Here is an 18,477-nt window from a genome sequence, read left to right on the forward strand (position 1 = left end):
CCGTGGGGCTGACACATGCGAGGGCTGTAATGTGTGAGACATGGATGGTGCTTGTGTGTGTAGGCTTGCATGGCAAATGCCGTTGTGCGTGCACACATGTTTGTATGTATGTGTATGTAAGTAGACATGTCTGTGATGTCACGCATGTATGTTGTATTGGGCTGCATGTATGAGCACTGTGTACATGTGCATGTGTGTGTATTTCACAAGGCTGCAACAGTGATGCAACATGGATGCATGTGACTGCGGTATGTGTAAGCCTGATTGGCAGATGTGACATGGATGCCCGTCTGAACAGTGCGACACTTGGCAGAGGTGTACACATGCATGCAAGTGTGGTGGTGTGTGTACATGTGTGGTGCACTTCCTGTGTTGCATGTGATGTCTGGGTCACCTTTGGCTGCTCATGCTGTTGTATGTGTATGGATGGTGGTGGCAGTTGCGATATGGCTGTGGTATGGCTCATGTGTGCGAGTTGCAATGACATGTGTGTTGGGGATTGTGATGACATGTCTGAGGTTTGCCAATGCCACTCATGTGCAACTGTCATGTGTGTATGTGTCCATTGTACAGTGCCCTGATGCCTGTGTTTTGTTTCTCCCTGTCTGCAGCGTCAACTGATGAAGAGGGCGGAGAAGGTGCTGTGGAGCACAGCGGCGGGGATCCGACCGCCAGCCGGAGACGCAAGGCCCGGCTCCCCTCCCGTGTTGTCATCTCGTCGGGGAGTGAGGAGTCCGGTGCCGCGTCCCAGGCCGCAGCTGCCGGGGGGAGGTCCAAGAGGCGGAGGTTGGAGTTGGACTCCTCGGCAGCAGAAGGGGCAGCTGGGACCCCACAGGGCCCAACAGGGGAAGATGGCACGGAGTCATCCAGGTTGGTGGGGGGTCTGGTGGAGGAGGAGGCCGTGCAAGCACAAGAGACGGGGTCTGGAGGTGGGGATCCCACTGGTGCTAGTGGTGCAGTCCAGGGACAGGAGGCAGCACAGGCCGCCGCGGAGGTGCCTGTGTGCAATCCTGTCCCCGATCCTGTCCCTGCATCATCTTGCACCAGCAGGGATCCCTACGTCCAGACCCGTTTCCAGGCAGGGGATGAGCTGACGTCAACTGGCCTTCCTCTGCCTGCGGACGGGGCTATCCAGGTCCGGGTTGAGCCTGTCCTGGCTGGTGTGGCGTTGCGTCAACGGGCCATGCGAGGTGACCTGCAGTCTTTTCATGGAGAGACTGCACGTCATCTCGAATGGCTCGTTGACCACGTCAGCCTGCTGGGACAGGTCACCCAGACCGGATTCCTCCGTCTGATGGGGCTTGTTCCGACCCCCTCCTCAACTGGACCCCCTACGCGCCAGTCGTCCTCTGTGCCATCTTCCCACCCATCAGTCACCTGGGTGCCCTGTGGAGCTGCCTCTGACAGTGCGGCCAGGCTGGTGGAGGAGGCATCCCTGCCACAGTCGGGAGTCGGACGTCCAGCAGGGGTGGCCACATCAACAACTGCACCCCAGCCGGCGGAGGATGTGCAGGCAGCAGGAGGCAGTGCACGGGCAGAGGCAGAGCAGCAGCAGCAACATGGTGGGAGCCATGAAGGCTCGGGGCCTTCGACATCGGAGGGGCAGGCATCGGCCGGAGGGCAGGAGGACCCAGGACAGAGAGTGTCTTCCGTGTGGCAGCGGTTGGGCCACGCCATAGGTGCGGAGCGGCGGCAGGCGGAAGAGGCGCGGCTCACAATGGTCAGGGCGGAGAACTCCATGCGGAGGGCCCTGAGGCGGGCCGAGTGCCTCGAGGCAATCCGCAGGGGGTTGGAGGAGGACACGGCGTCGTCCCTGCGGACCCTCGGGGCCATGGAACTGGACCGCCTCCGGGACATCGAACAGGAGTTCGATGATGCCCTGGCCCGGAACACCACGGAGTGAGCCGCTGGACTTGCCCGCCGCCTTTGTATATAGTTCTTTAGTTTTAGGTTTCCTTTGTTTTTCCTTATGATTTGGAGTCGACGGACACTGCTCCACTTTTTGTATATAGTTGATATTTAGGTAGGTTTTTTAGGAGGTTTCCTTAGTTCAGTTGTGATGATGGACCCTTGTTATTTTTGTACATAGTTCTTTGTTGCATGGAGAGTTTTTACATTTCACTTTGGACAAAATTTTATGGATTTGATTTTCTACTTTTGTGTTTTTATGTGGACATGCAGCTTATTTTTTCACATTTACATTGTAGTTATTTTTCTTTCTTTACCATTCGTATTTTTGTCCAATACATTTTTTTTTCCATTGTTCACTGTGTGGTTTCATCTCATTGGTTTCATGCATGTCATGTTGTGTGTTTTCCCATTCAATTTGAAAATCTGTGTGTGACGGACATGGGTTCATTTGCTTCATGAACATTGGGGGTGTAACATGTGTTTTCATTTCCATGTGGGTGAATGGGTTACTTGGTAGGGCTTTTTGGCTGTGGAGGCTGACCATTACGCACATGATTGGGGATTGTGAGGACCTGGTGGGGGCTGCACATGGTGGCAGGGGGGTGGGGGTGGTGGGAGACATGAGTGGGGGCCTGGTGGGGGCTGCCCATGGTGGCAGGGGGTGGGGGTGGTGGGAGACATGAGTGGGGGCCTGGTGGAGGGTGCCCCTGCACTGCTGGGGGGTGGGGGTGGTGGGAGACATGGGTGGGTGCCTGGTGGAGGGTGCCCCTGCACTGCTGGGGGGTGGGGGTGGTGGGAGACATGAGTGGGGGCCTGGTGGAGGGTGACCCTGCACTGCTGGGGGGTGGGGGTGGTGGGAGACATGGGTGGGTGCCTGGTGGAGGGTGCCCCTGCACTGCTGGGGGGTGGGGGTGGTGGGAGACATGAATGGGGGCCTGGTGGAGGGTGACCCTGCACTGCTGGGGGGTGGGGGGGTGGGAGACATGAGTGGGGGCCTGGTGGGGGCTGCCCATGGTGGCAGGGGGGTGGGGGTGGTGGGAGACATGAGTGGGGGCCTGGTGGAGGGTGACCCTGCACTGCTGGGGGGTGGGGGTGGTGGGAGACATGAGTGGGGGCCTGGTGGAGGGTGACCCTGCACTGCTGGGGGGTGGGGGTGCAGGGGGACATGAGTGGGGGCCTGGTGGAGGGTGACCCTGCACTGCTGGGGGGTGGGGGTGCAGGGGGACATGAGTGGGGGCCTGGTGGAGGTTGACCCTGCACTGCTGGGGGGTGGGGGTGGTGGGAGACATGAGTGGGGGCCTGGTGGAGGGTGACCCTGCACTGCTGGGGGGTGGGGGTGGTGGGAGACATGAGTGGGGGCCTGGTGGGGGCTGCCCATGGTGGCAGGGGGGTGGGGGTGGTGGGAGACATGAGTGGGGGCCTGGTGGAGGGTGACCCTGCACTGCTGGGGGGTGGGGGTGGTGGGAGACATGAGTGGGGGCCTGGTGGAGGGTGACCCTGCACTGCTGGGGGGTGGGGGTGCAGGGGGACATGAGTGGGGGCCTGGTGGAGGGTGACCCTGCACTGCTGGGGGGTGGGGGTGGTGGGAGACATGAGTGGGGGCCTGGTGGAGGGTGACCCTGCACTGCTGGGGGGTGGGGGTGCAGGGGGACATGAGAGGGGGCCTGGTGGAGGGTGACCCTGCACTGCTGGGGGTGGGGGTGGTGGGAGACATGAGTGGGGGCCTGGTGGAGGGTGACCCTGCACTGCTGGGGGGTGGGGGTGCAGGGGGACATGAGTGGGGGCCTGGTGGAGGGTGACCCTGCACTGCTGGGGGGTGGGGGTGGTGGGAGACATGAGTGGGGGCCTGGTGGAGGGTGCCCCTGCACTGCTGGGGGGTGGGGGTGGTGGGAGACATGAGTGGGGGCCTGGTGGAGGGTGACCCTGCACTGCTGGGGGGTGGGGGTGGTGGGAGACATGAGTGGGGGCCTGGTGGGGGCTGCCCATGGTGGCAGGGGGGTGGTGGTGATGGGAGACGAGTGGGGGCCTGGTGGAGGGTGACCCTGCACTGCTGGGGGGTGGGGGTGGTGCGAGACATGAGTGGGGGCCTGGTGGAGGGTGACCCTGCACTGCTGGGGGGTGGGGGTGGTGGGAGACATGAGTGGGGGCCTGGTGGAGGGTGACCCTGCACTGCTGGGGGGTGGGGGTGCAGGGGGACATGAGTGGGGGCCTGGTGGAGGGTGACCCTGCACTGCTGGGGGGTGGGGGTGCAGGGGGACATGAGTGGGGGCCTGGTGGAGGTTGACCCTGCACTGCTGGGGGGTGGGGGTGGTGGGAGACATGAGTGGGGGCCTGGTAGAGGGTGACCCTGCACTGCTGGGGGGTGGGGGTGCAGGGGGACATGAGTGGGGGCCTGGTGGAGGTTGACCCTGCACTGCTGGGGGGTGGGGGTGGTGGGAGACATGAGTGGGGGCCTGGTGGGGGCTGCCCATGGTGGCAGGGGGGTGGGGGTGGTGGGAGACATGAGTGGGGGCCTGGTGGGGGCTGCCCATGGTGGCAGGGGGGTGGGGGTGGTGGGAGACATGAGTGGGGGCCTGGTGGAGGGTGACCCTGCACTGCTGGGGGGTGGGGGAGCAGGGGGACATGAGTGGGGGCCTGGTGGAGGGTGACCCTGCACTGCTGGGGGGTGGGGGTGGTGGGAGACATGGGTGGGTGCCTGGTGGAGGGTGCCCCTGCACTGCTGGGGGGTGGGGGTGGTGGGAGACATGAATGGGGGCCTGGTGGAGGGTGACCCTGCACTGCTGGGGGGTGGGGGTGGTGGGAGACATGAGTGGGGGCCTGGTGGGGGCTGCCCATGGTGGCAGGGGGGTGGGGGTGGTGGGAAACGAGTGGGGGCCTGGTGGAGGGTGACCCTGCACTGCTGGGGGGTGGGGGTGGTGGGAGACATGAGTGGGGGCCTGTCATGATCTCTGCTTCCAAAAGGTCAGGGTTTTCCCAACTCCCTTGGAAGCAGATCCATAACCCAGGTTCCGAGTGCCAACCAGTCCCAATTGGGACCTTTTGGACCCAGTCCTGGCGCCAGTGGCACCAGGCTCATAAATATGCCCAGTCCCAGCGCTGGAAGCGCCGGGCTCATAATGCTTGGGTGGACTTACCTGCAGCAGACCATGCTGCTTACTTGCCTGCCAGTTGAGCCTCTGATCCTCTTCTGTTTGGAACTACTTTTCCTGTTGGGTGGGGCAGGAGCCACTCCCTAGATTCAGAACACTGGAACTCTTCTGGAAAGCAGGAACTCTTTTCTTACCTAGGCGTGGCTGTGGAAGGAGACACCTAAGCACTACAGGAGGCTATTTAAACCACACCCGATGGATGAATCTTGCTTTGCGTTATTCTGCATCCTCTGCAGCAGAACGCTCATCGTGTCTTCTGCATCTGATCCTGGGCCTAAGGAAAAAGGCTTACCATCCTGAATCCAGTCTTCAGCAACACCTATAAAGACAAGAAAGAACAGGTTAGCATTATGGTCTTCAGTGACAGCTCTTCACTTACCTGGTCCATCGGCTGTCACCAACGCCTCGCACTGTATTCCGGCATCTGAAAGACAAAGGCTTACCTACTCTTCGTGCGCTCCGGAGGTCTTCACACTGCATTCCGGCATCTGAAAGACAAAAGCTTACCAACTCTTCGCACGCTCCGGAGGCCTTCGGCGCTGCATCCCACATCTGAAAGACAAAACAAGGTGCGTTTAAAGACATTGGGGAACTTTAATACTCACGTGCCATTACTCCTTTCCACATCTAACCCAGTGGGTATTCCGGCACCCTGCAGCCGCTCCGAACTTATACCTGCAAAATAAAAAGACAGTTAGAGCGCATCGTGAACCAGGCAACTAGCGCTTACTTACGTGCTTCCAGGCGCTTCTATTCATCACACGGGCTCCATCTTCAACTCACTTCTGCCCGTCATCCGCCATCGCCGGAACCCTGCAAAACAAGAAACATCATTACTAAAGACTTTAAAGACATTAGAATTACTCGAAACTTACCGTTCGTGCAGTAAACGACGGACAGCAGTCCTCTGAAGTCAAGAGGCCTGCTCCCCTTATCCAGTGAAGAAACTGGTTACAGCACCCTGCCCCGAGGCAGATGGAGAGCACGGCGTTCACTTACCTAAGGTGAGAGCGTTAACCTTTGGGGTTCTACAGGAGAAGAGAAAGGGAAGAAGAGAGAGACATTCAATAACCCAGTTCCTTAATCCCATATTTTCTATCTGCAGACATCTTACCCTTCGAGTCAAACATACAGTGCACAGAGGTCCAGCCCAAAGAGCCAGCCGTGTGTTACACATCACCTTTGAAGATACGGTATACGCCCAGTCAAGACCGGCGCCTCTACGGGAATCAGGTGAGCGTTACAGAACACAAAGCCTACCACAAAACTCCCGTCCAGGCGCTATGGAAACTTCGGATACCGACCAGCTAGCCCAGTTACTTGGGGAACTAAGGGCAGAAGTGCATGCAGCCCGTCAGGAAACGAACGCTCTAAGAAGGGAACTGATTATTTCCAAGGAGCGAACAGATGATCTCGCTAGACAATTGCTACAGTCACAAGCCGGACAGACCCCGTTACCCGCATCTGGGGGAAATCTTCCTTCTACATCCTCTATGAATCCAGTGCAGATCAACCTACCTGGGAATGTACCTCTGGCTCCGCCCAAACGATTTTCTGGTGACCCAAAGAGGTTTGCAGTATTTATCAATCAGTGCCGGTTGCATTTCTTATGCCGGCCAGCAGCCTTTCCAACTGATCAAGCTAAAGTAGCTTTCGTGCTTTCGTACCTTAGTGGCAATGCGGCAGACTGGTCGATTCCTCTAGTAAATCAAGATGATCCGGTCCTCCATGATTTTCAAGCTTTTCAGCTCAGTATGGAAAAACTGTTCGCAAGACATTCACAGTGGCAGGCCTTGGACAATGAGCTTCTTTCGTTGCGACAAGGTAATCAAGACCTTTTGGCTTATATTGCGTCTTTCAACAGACTGATAGTGGAAACTCAATGGCCTGAGGACAAAAGGATTACGCTGTTTTATAGAGGTCTACGTGGAGAGCTCAAAGATGTGTTAGCCCAAGTAGTGAATCCCCCACAAGATTGTTCGGACTATATAGACTTAGTCGTTCAAATAGATCACAGACTGCAGAACAGGAAGGCCGATCGTTCCAAGTTTGATGCTCGAGTATTTTCCAAACCGCCAACTCCTTCCAAAGGAGTAGACTCTGGGGAACCCATGCAAATAGGGGGTCTGAAAGGTCCTCTAACACAAAAGGAGCGGGAAAGGAGAAAACAGTTGCAATTATGCCTCTATTGCGGAAACTCAGGGCACTTTCTTCGAGACTGTCCGGTGAAACCTGCCAAGAAGGCAGTAGGAGCTGCAGTTACCAAAGTTACAAACTCTGAGCAGGGAAACAACCTCGCCCGACAAGAATAGAGGTCCTCTTGCCGAGCGTGAAAACCAGTTCCGTGACCTCGCATTTCGTGATACCTATGGTCCTCATTAGCCCTGATAATCCGGATCGATTACATGCAATTGAAGCTTACGTCGACAGCGGTGCCATCGGCAATTATGTGGATCATGAAATGGTTTTGAGGATGAATCTAACTCTTTGTCCCAAGGCTGTAAAGGACGTCATTACTACGGTGGATGGTACGGAGATAGCCTCCGGCCCAGTAACGCATACCACTCAAGAGGTGACGCTAGTAAGTCAAGATGGACACCATGAGAAGATCGTGTTCGATGTGATCAAGGCCCCTCAGTTTCAGATTATTCTAGGAATACCTTGGTTAGAGAAACACAATCCTCTGATCGATTGGCGAGCAAGAACGGTCCAGTTTCCAGAATGTGTCTCTACTTGTCACCCTCCACCTGGTGTTGCACTGGCAGCAATTTCTTCAGAGACTCTCCAGTTACCTCCCGAATACCTAGAATACCAAGATGTTTTCCGGAAGGATCAGGCTAACTCTCTACCTCCTCATAGGTCTTATGACTGCCAGATAGACCTGATACCTGGATCTACTCCTCCTTGTAGTAGAATTTATGCCCTCACCGAGCCTGAGAACCTTCACCTTCGACAATACCTGGATCAATACCTGGCAAATGGGTTTATTCGTCCTTCCAAGTCCCCTGCTTCTTCAGCTTTGTTCTTCGTTCCAAAAAAGGAAGGAGACCTTAGAACTTGTATAGATTATCGCTCCCTGAACCAGATCACCGTTAAGAATAGATATCCGTTACCTTTGATCCCTGAACTCCTGGACCAAGTCAGAAAAGCATGCATATATACAAAGCTGGATCTTAGAGGAGCTTACCACTTGGTACGAGTAAAAGAGGGCGATGAATGGAAGACGGCCTTCCGCACCAAGTATGGGCTATTTGAATATCAGGTCATGCCCTTCGGACTTTGCAATGCCCCGGCCGCCTTTCAATATTTTATGAACGATGTCCTCAGAGAGCTCATAGATGTGTGTGTTGTTGTTTACATTGACGACATCCTCGTTTATTCTTCATCGGAATCTGAACATCGGAAACACGTGAAAATGGTCCTCGAAAGATTGCGTCAACACAAACTTTTCGCTAAGTTGGAAAAATGTGTTTTCAACGTGACTGAAGTTGAATTCTTGGGATTCATATTATCACCTGGCAGAGTGCGTATGGATTCAAAGAAGGTCGATGCAGTTCTCAAATGGCCATCACCATCCTCCGTAAAAGGTGTGCAAAGCATGTTAGGCTTCGCTAACTTTTACCGCAGGTTTATCCCCGAATTCTCTCGAATAGTCCAGCCCATCGCTGCCTTGTTAAAGAAAAACAAACGTTTTGAATGGTCTACCGAGGCGGAACAGGCTTTCCAGGATTTGAAGACTAAATTTATCTCTGCACCAATCTTAAAACACCCTCGCCCCGAACTCCCCTACATCGTGGAAACTGATGCTTCAAGCCTTGCCATGGGGGCAGTTCTATCACAAAAGGACCCGGTAACCAATCAGTTGCATCCCGTGGCATTTTGGTCCCGCAAATTCTCGCCTCCTGAAATCAATTACACGATTACTGACAAGGAACTTCTGGCTATCAAGTCTGCCTTTAAGGCTTGGCTTCATTATCTGCTGGGGGCCCGACACACCGTTACTGTGATTACGGATCACCGAAACCTGCAATATTTGAAAACCGCAAAAGCCCAATCCTCTAGACAACTCCGTTGGGCATTATTCTTTGCCGAGTTTGACTTCATAATTACCTATCGACCTGGTACAAAGAACGGTAAAGCTGATGCCCTTTCTCGGATGGGAGTGGAAGAACACTTGATCGACCCTACACCTGTACCAATCATTCCCGAACAAAGAATTCTGGGTGTAATCGCCACAGAATCCATAGAGGAAGTTAAGGATAAAGCCAGGCAACTTGTAACTCCAGCAGACATACAGAATTGGCATCTGCAGGGAAAGGACTTTGCAGTAAAGGACAACTTATTGTATTTCCAAGAACGATTATACCTACCCAGCACAGATTTACAGAAAAAAGTAATCTCTTGTTATCACGATTCTTTAATGGAAGGACATCCCGGTATGGCCAAGACCTCAGAAAAGATCAAGCGCTACTTCTGGTGGCCGTCTTGGAAAAAAGATATCAGAGACTTTATAATGTCCTGTGGAGTATGCGCCCAAAACAAGAGTCAAAAGGAAAGACCAGCAGGCCTCTTACGCCCTATTGACATCCCACCTCGCCCTTGGCATACGCTTTCTATGGACTTCATCACCGATCTACCTCCATGCTCCGGATACAATACGATTCTAGTAATCGTGGACTTATTCTCCAAGATGGCGCATTTCATTCCGCTCAAAGGCTTGCCAACAGCAGCAACTCTGGCCCGAGAATTTCTCGAAAACATCGTCCTACTGCACGGTTTTCCTTCGGTTCTAATTTCGGATCGAGGTAGTCAATTTATTTCTCATTTTTGGCGAAGTTGCTGTCGGTCGGCTCAAATTGATGTGAGACTATCGACCAGTCACCACCCTCAGACCGACGGACAAACCGAGAGGACCAATCAAACTCTGGAACAGTATTTACGCTGCATGCTGCAACAAACTGAAAAAACTTGGAAAGACATCCTTTGGATAGCCGAATATGCCTACAATAACTCTGTCCATTCGGGAACTGGGAAAACCCCATTTTTTCTTTTGTACGGCAGTCACCCTCGAACCTCGGAGTTGGATCCCCTCCAAGATCTTGAAACACCAGCAGTAGACTACCTGCATTCTACAATCACCCAAGCCTTTAAGGAAGCTGTTTCTCACCTTCAAAGGGCTAAAGAACAATACAAGAAAGGAGCAGATCAACATCGGAAGGAAGCCCCTCAATATCAAGTAGGGGATCAAGTCTGGTTATCCACCAAATATCTACCTCTAAAAGGGCCACGCACATTCAACCCAAGATACCTTGGTCCCTATTCCATCACTACCATATTAAACCCAGTAGCGGTCAAGTTGGACTTGCCCCCGCACATGAAGATACATCCGGTCTTCCACGTCTCTCTATTAAAACCCGTGCAACCTCAAACCCGACTAACTAAATCTCCAAAACCTATCCTAGTTGATGGAGAACTCGAGTTTGAAGTCAAAAGCATTCTGGACTCCAAGATCTCCAAATCTAAACTATTTTACCTAATTGACTGGAAAGGCTACGGCCCCCAAGAGAGATCCGGGGAACCTGCTGAATATGTCCACGCTCCTCGCCTAATCAAAAGATTTCACCGAACATTTCCTGACAAGCCAAAACCCCCGGAGAAGCCCGGTTTGGGAGGGGCCTTGAGGGGGGGTACTGTCATGATCTCTGCTTCCAAAAGGTCAGGGTTTTCCCAACTCCCTTGGAAGCAGATCCATAACCCAGGTTCCGAGTGCCAACCAGTCCCAATTGGGACCTTTTGGACCCAGTCCTGGCGCCAGTGGCACCAGGCTCATAAATATGCCCAGTCCCAGCGCTGGAAGCGCCGGGCTCATAATGCTTGGGTGGACTTACCTGCAGCAGACCATGCTGCTTACTTGCCTGCCAGTTGAGCCTCTGATCCTCTTCTGTTTGGAACTACTTTTCCTGTTGGGTGGGGCAGGAGCCACTCCCTAGATTCAGAACACTGGAACTCTTCTGGAAAGCAGGAACTCTTTTCTTACCTAGGCGTGGCTGTGGAAGGAGACACCTAAGCACTACAGGAGGCTATTTAAACCACACCCGATGGATGAATCTTGCTTTGCGTTATTCTGCATCATCTGCAGCAGAACGCTCATCGTGTCTTCTGCATCTGATCCTGGGCCTAAGGAAAAAGGCTTACCATCCTGAATCCAGTCTTCAGCAACACCTATAAAGACAAGAAAGAACAGGTTAGCATTACGGTCTTCAGTGACAGCTCTTCACTTACCTGGTCCATCAGCTGTCACCAACGCCTCGCGCTGTATTCCGGCATCTGAAAGACAAAGGCTTACCTACTCTTCGTGCGCTCCGGAGGTCTTCACACTGCATTCCGGCATCTGAAAGACAAAAGCTTACCAACTCTTCGCACGCTCCGGAGGCCTTCGGCGCTGCATCCCACATCTGAAAGACAAAACAAGGTGCGTTTAAAGACATTGGGGAACTTTAATACTCACGTGCCATTACTCCTTTCCACATCTAACCCAGTGGGTATTCCGGCACCCTGCAGCCGCTCCGAACTTATACCTGCAAAATAAAAAGACAGTTAGAGCGCATCGTGAACCAGGCAACTAGCGCTTACTTACGTGCTTCCAGGCGCTTCTATTCATCACACGGGCTCCATCTTCAACTCACTTCAGCCCGTCATCCGCCATCGCCGGAACCCTGCAAAACAAGAAACATCATTACTAAAGACTTTAAAGACATTAGAATTACTCGAAACTTACCGTTCGTGCAGTAAACGACGGACAGCAGTCCTCTGAAGTCAAGAGGCCTGCTCCCCTTATCCAGTGAAGAAACTGGTTACAGCACCCTGCCCCGAGGCAGATGGAGAGCACGGCGTTCACTTACCTAAGGTGAGAGCGTTAACCTTTGGGGTTCTACAGGAGAAGAGAAAGGGAAGAAGAGAGAGACATTCAATAACCCAGTTCCTTAATCCCATATTTTCTATCTGCAGACATCTTACCCTTCGAGTCAAACATACAGTGCACAGAGGTCCAGCCCAAAGAGCCAGCCGTGTGTTACACATCACCTTTGAAGATACGGTATACGCCCAGTCAAGACCGGCGCCTCTACGGGAATCAGGTGAGCGTTACAGGGACTGGTGGAGGGTGACCCTGCACTGCTGGGGGGTGGGGGTGGTGGGAGACATGAGTGGGGGCCTGGTGGAGGGTGACCCTGCACTGCTGGGGGGTGGGGGTGCAGGGGGACATGAGTGGGGGCCTGGTGGAGGGTGACCCTGCACTGCTGGGGGGTGGGGGTGCAGGGGGACATGAGTGGGGGCCTGGTGGAGGTTGACCCTGCACTGCTGGGGGGTGGGGGTGGTGGGAGACATGAGTGGGGGCCTGGTGGAGGGTGACCCTGCACTGCTGGGGGGTGGGGGTGCAGGGGGACATGAGTGGGGGCCTGGTGGAGGTTGACCCTGCACTGCTGGGGGGTGGGGGTGGTGGGAGACATGAGTGGGGGCCTGGTGGGGGCTGCCCATGGTGGCAGGGGGGTGGGGGTGGTGGGAGACATGAGTGGGGACCTGGTGGGGGCTGTCCATGGTGGAAGGGGGGTGGGGGTGGTGGGAGACATAAGTGGGGGCCTGGTGGAGGGTGCCCCTGCACTGCTGGGGGGTGGGGGTGGTGGGAGACATGAGTGGGGGCCTGGTGGAGGGTGACCCTGCACTGCTGGGGGCTGGAGGTGCAGGGGGACATGAGCAGGTGTGCAGGGTAGTCCCCTGTTTTGTGGGCTGCCTGCTGGGGCCATGGAGGGTGTACAGGGAACACCTGTGAGGACCCACCCAGCCTAATTGCGTGTGATAATTCCCGCACACCCCTGTAATACACGTACCTGGCCAAATCGCATGTCAGAATTCCCGCGCACCCCTGTAATACACGTACCCAGCCGAATCGCATGTAGAACTTCCCGTGTACACCTGTAATACACGTACCCAGCCAAATCGCGTGTGATAATTCCCACGTACCCCTGTAATACACGTACCCTGGCCAATCGCGTGTAGAACTTCCCACGCACCCCTGTAATACACGTACCAAGCCAAATCGCGTCTGATCATTACTACGCACCCCTGTAATACACGTACCAAGCCAAATCGCGTGTGATCATTCCCGCGCACCCCTGTAATACACGTACCCAGCCGATTCGCGTGTAGAACTTCCCGTGTACCCCTGTAATACACGTACCCAGCCAAATCGCATGTGATAATTCCCATGTACCCCTGTAATACACGTACCCTGGCTAATCGCGTGTATTACTTCACGCGTACCCCTGTATTACACGTGCCCTGGCTAATCGCATGTAAGACTTCCCGCGTACCCCTGTAATACACGTTCCCTGGACAATCGCGTGTTGAACTTCCCGCGTACCCCTGTAATACACGTTCCCTGGACAATCGCGTGTTGAACTTCCCGCGTACCCCTGTAATACACGTTCCCTGGACTATCGCGTGTTGAACTTCCCGCGCACCCCTGAAATACACGTACCCTGGCAGCCTGGCTAATCGCGTGTATAACTTCACGGGTACCCCTGATATGCACGTTACCCGCTTTGCGTTCCTTGTTTGGCAGCCCTGTAAACTGGTCCAGGGTTAGCGCAGCCCTTTGCGATGATTTAGCGATTTTGATGGCTTTTCCTTGCGCGAGGGCGTTCTTGGGGGCGTTACTGGCGCTGCTGCAGGGTCGCTGCGATACTCTGCGCCACGGCTGGTTTGGGAGCCTAAAATCCATGAATACGCTGTACGCGGAAATCGGTTTTAGCGCACGTGCCTGGCGCAGACAATCGCACGCGGACACTCTGCGCCAGCAGCTTGCGACACTTTTCTGCGAAATTCTATGAATTACCCTGTGAATTGTTTGGAGAAAATGCAGCTCTTTTGCCAGGATGGCAACATACAACAAGGAAAGGGCCGCAGGAGGGGTCGAGGACACAATTTTGCGGGAGGAAGAAAACTTGCAGGGGCAGATGCAGTAAGCAAGTCAACACCTACGCCGACAGGCAGGCCAACTCAATTTAGGGGGCCCTTTAAGAAATAACATACTCTGCTAATATCCAAGTTATGAATTTGTCGTCCCATCAGTCAACGGATCAAGAGTTAGATTTTCTCAAGTTTGGTTTCAATTGTCCTTCATCAGACTTTGATTATTTTCAAACAAAACCTGACATTGATCAGTATATTAGGAAAATCAAACTTCAAACATTCTTTGCTAAGAATACAGGCAAGCTTCCATCTTCTATTCCGCATCCAGGCAGAACAGATCTCAACATTGGAAATGTATAATTTTTAGTTACCTTGGCTAATCTGTCTGATGGCACATGTGATCAAGAAAATGTCAATCTTTTAAATGTCGATATAGATCCCGATTGGTCTTGTACCTCACTACTCAAGGGTAAATCTAAATTCAATACATTTTTTGCTGTAGGGGGATGCGTGGATGCCTTTCAGGAGTTGGTCATTGCAGAGTTAGGTAAACGTAGAGTATCCAATCATAATCCAAAAATGACAATGTGGCTTTCCAACAGCAACAGTCTTTGGAGTCCCAGGGTTGTCTGAAGAAGTGATTACACCTTCAGATAAATTGTCAAATATTGTACTTCTAAATCAGAGTGATTAAATTGCCATGGCCATCTGCCAACTTAGAGGTAGCTCTTTTTGCATCAAGTTGAGAGCTAATCACTTTACAGGCATACAGTGTCAGCGTAATTCGCTTTTTAATAAATGAACTACTAAAGGTTTACTTGACTTGGATATGTGTAGGTTTTTGTCCCCCAATTTTGGGGGATTCCTACCATGTATTTTCTGCCAAAAACCCACAAATTTATGGACAGGCCTCCAGGCAGACCAATTGTCATTTAATCAGGGTCCCTACTAGAAAATATGTCTAAATTCATTGACGGCGCACTTATTTTATTTGTGTCTACTTTACTTTTGGTGTTGCAACTTGTAAGCATTCCCTGGATACACACTCTTTGAACTGCTTATCCCATATGGAAATGATTCTTGAGATGCTTACATTTTGTTTGAATAATAATGTATTTCTTTTAGAGGGCTCCTTTTACCATCAGTTAAGGGGCACATCAATGTCTAGTAACTTTGCGCCCTCTATGCCAATTTGACCGAGGGGTTGTGGGAAGCTACTATCGTTTGGAATTCCTCTAATAATTCCTATGCAAAACATGTGATATTGTGGTGGTGTTTAAACTGATGATTTATTCATCATTTGGAAAGGAAGTGAACATAGCTGGATGGAATTTGTGAAGTTTTTAAATTCTGACACCATTAATCTGAAACTTACTGAAACACATAGTAGATCAGAAATAATGTTTCTTGATGTCTGTGTTTATCTTGATGATCAAGGTTTTAAAACCAACTTACACAGAAAACACACCTTTTCAAGTATCCTGCTACATACCGCCAGTAGTCATTCTACCAGCTGTAAGAAAAGCATTCCTTATAGGGAATTTGTAAGGTACCACCGTCATTTGGATGATGAATGCTCCAAGGGAGCCCACATTTTTTCTGCACATGGCTATTCCCAAGGGGTGACTGAGAACGTTTATTTGAAAGCCAGAAGTCTTAGTCGTGATACTTTGCTGAGTGATAATCATAATAAGAGTACATTAAGGACCCGATTCATGGAATTAAATTGCTCTGAAAAAGGGGCGCATGCGTGCAAAACGAGCTCAAGCACCCATTTGTCGATTCATGGAACGCAATGCGCGGAGCTCACTGGAGACTTGCGAGTAATCCGCACGGGTGCAACACGTCACTGCGACACTACGAACGTCTTGCGCAAAACTCCCAGTGAAGGGACATACTGTCTTGCACAGTCACTCAAAAAGGGGAGCGGAACACGTGGAATGGGGAACAGCAAGCGTAAATGTGGGCATTACGTGGGAAGTACCACAGTAAAATACTTGCTACACCCACAAGTGCACTAACAACACATATTCATGGAATCGAACAGGGCTCACCGGCGCAGGACCAGACTTTTTGGGATGCCTGATGACCAGGCCTATTGCAGTTATAGGTTTCCACCTCATATTATATTAGACCTGGTCACGGAGTGGGAAGATGACCTCACACCCACCCTGTGCTCTCAAGCACTGAGCCCCTTGTAAAAGGTGCTCAATGTACTGCATTTTTTGGCCACTGGGTCATTTCAGCAGACAACAGCCATAGTTGAAGGCATTTCACAGCCCACGCAGTCACGTTGCCTACACCAGGTGTTGGCAAACATGACTGCATGCCCCTCAGTCTGCAGGCACATGTACATGCCCAGAACATCCGTAGAAAGGCAGGCCGTGGTCCAGGACTTTTACGGGGTGGCGCACTTCCCGTCCACCTAGGGCCACAGAGCACATCTATCACAATCGCAAGCACTGGCATTCCATCAACGTGCAGGTTGTATGTGATGCCAAGGGAATCATTACCTCTGTATATGATAACTATCCAATGTCCACCCATGATAGATTCATATTCAGAATGTCACCCCTGCATCGGGCCCTGGGAGCTGGGAGGCATGGCAACACATGGCTCATTGGTGAGTACAAATGACCCAACAAAGGCATGCATGTCTCACACAGACAACACCACACTAGTGACAAATCATGTCACCTTCCCAGGGGACAGTGCCTTCCCTCTGAGAACCTACATGATGATGCCAATATGGAACCCCAGAAAAACCACCCCAGAGATACAACTCAGCCCATATTGCAACTAGGGCCATAGTGGAGTGCACATTTGGATTGCTAAGGTCGCGCTTACGCTCCCTTGACCAGTCTGGTGGTGAGCTACTATATGCACCATCATAGTATGCAGGATCATTGTGGCAGCATGTGTCCTGCACAACGTGGCAACACAGCGTGGCATACCAGTGGAAATGGTGGTGCCCCCACATCCCCAACCACATGCACGGTGGCTGAGCATGGGAGGGGAAAAGGCACATGGCGAGGCTGCCCGTACCCAGCTTGTGGCACAATTTTTCACCTAAAATCCAACCCCATGTGGAGTGCACACAACCCTGCAGGTGACAATTGATGATGGCAAAGGGACAATCATCTGTCCCAACCTTAGCACCCTGAGAATGTGTCCTTGGAAGTGCTACATTGTGTGCATCCCTTAGAACTTAAACTAACTCAATCTGGTGTGCACACAGGGAACACATGGAAGATGGATTATGCCAATAACACGATGCCATAGAACAAATCTAAATGCTGGTATGTCACCAAAACCCTCCCACACTTCATGTCACCTGGTTGACACACCATGCCATGGCATGAAATGTCAAAAGAGGCAAAGAAATGGCCAACACATAACACTACTGTCACAAAGCGCTCAACTGTCATAATGCCTACCTCCAAGGAGCCAGGTCCGACCCAGCAACCCCAGAGGCAGGCATCATTTCCCCCAGGGAAGTGCCAGCGGGCCCAAGCTCGGGCCCTTTGGACTCAGTCCTGGCGCCTTAGGCGCCAGGCTCATGTTGGACCTCTGTCCTGGCGCCTTAGGCGCCAGGCTCATAAAGCTAGACATGTGTTCAAGTGTTTTAATGTGCACTTACCTGATGCAGACCATGCTGCCACATCCAGGCCCTCTTGAGGCCTGAATAGGAACTACTTTACCTGTGGGACTACTTTCCACCCGGGTGTGGTCGGGGAAGGATACATACCTGATCGGAGGAAGGATACACACTTGGAACTTCTTCCAAAGCTATTTAAACCACACCCGATCAGCAACTCATGCTTCACGTTGTTCTGCTCCTCGCAGCTGGACGCTCACCGTGTCAGCTCTTGCATCTGGACTTCAGCCACGCCTGTCAGCATCCTGGGTCACCTGCAAAGGGAGATAAGAGACCTACCAGCTAATCTGCACCACGGAGACATCACCGACGATCCTGAAAGGGAAGACATCATTTTTAAAAGCCTTTCATTACGATCGCTGCAGCGCTGCATTTCACTCACCTTTCCTGGGTTCCTCCATCTTCAGCAGCGATCATCCGGATACACAGCCACTTCCCAGAGCTTAGAGAAAAAGACAAGAATAAGAGGTGAGAGAAGGAAGGGAATAGGAAAAGCTCAGTTTCCTTCTAAGACTTACCTGTTGGGTCATTCCCATTTCATTTTGGGTCTTGCTGCTTCCAAGCAGGACCCCGGCCCCTTTGGGGAAAAACGACAAAGACATTAGATGAGCGAATGCAAAAACATTACCTGAGCGCTCATCTAGGACATACCAGATCTTTACTGGAACTGCACGTTTCACTTCGGGTCGGCGCCATATCTCCGGCATTCCGAACCCCGGCCCTTATGGGGAAAGGACATCAACATCAGCGCTTTGTTGCAAGAAGTCTCCAAAGGAATCTTCATTCATC

Source organism: Ambystoma mexicanum, chromosome 4p (assembly GCF_040938575.1).
Source record: "Ambystoma mexicanum isolate Mex_15411 chromosome 4p, UKY_AmexF1_1, whole genome shotgun sequence".
Classification (NCBI taxonomy): domain Eukaryota; kingdom Metazoa; phylum Chordata; class Amphibia; order Caudata; family Ambystomatidae; genus Ambystoma; species Ambystoma mexicanum.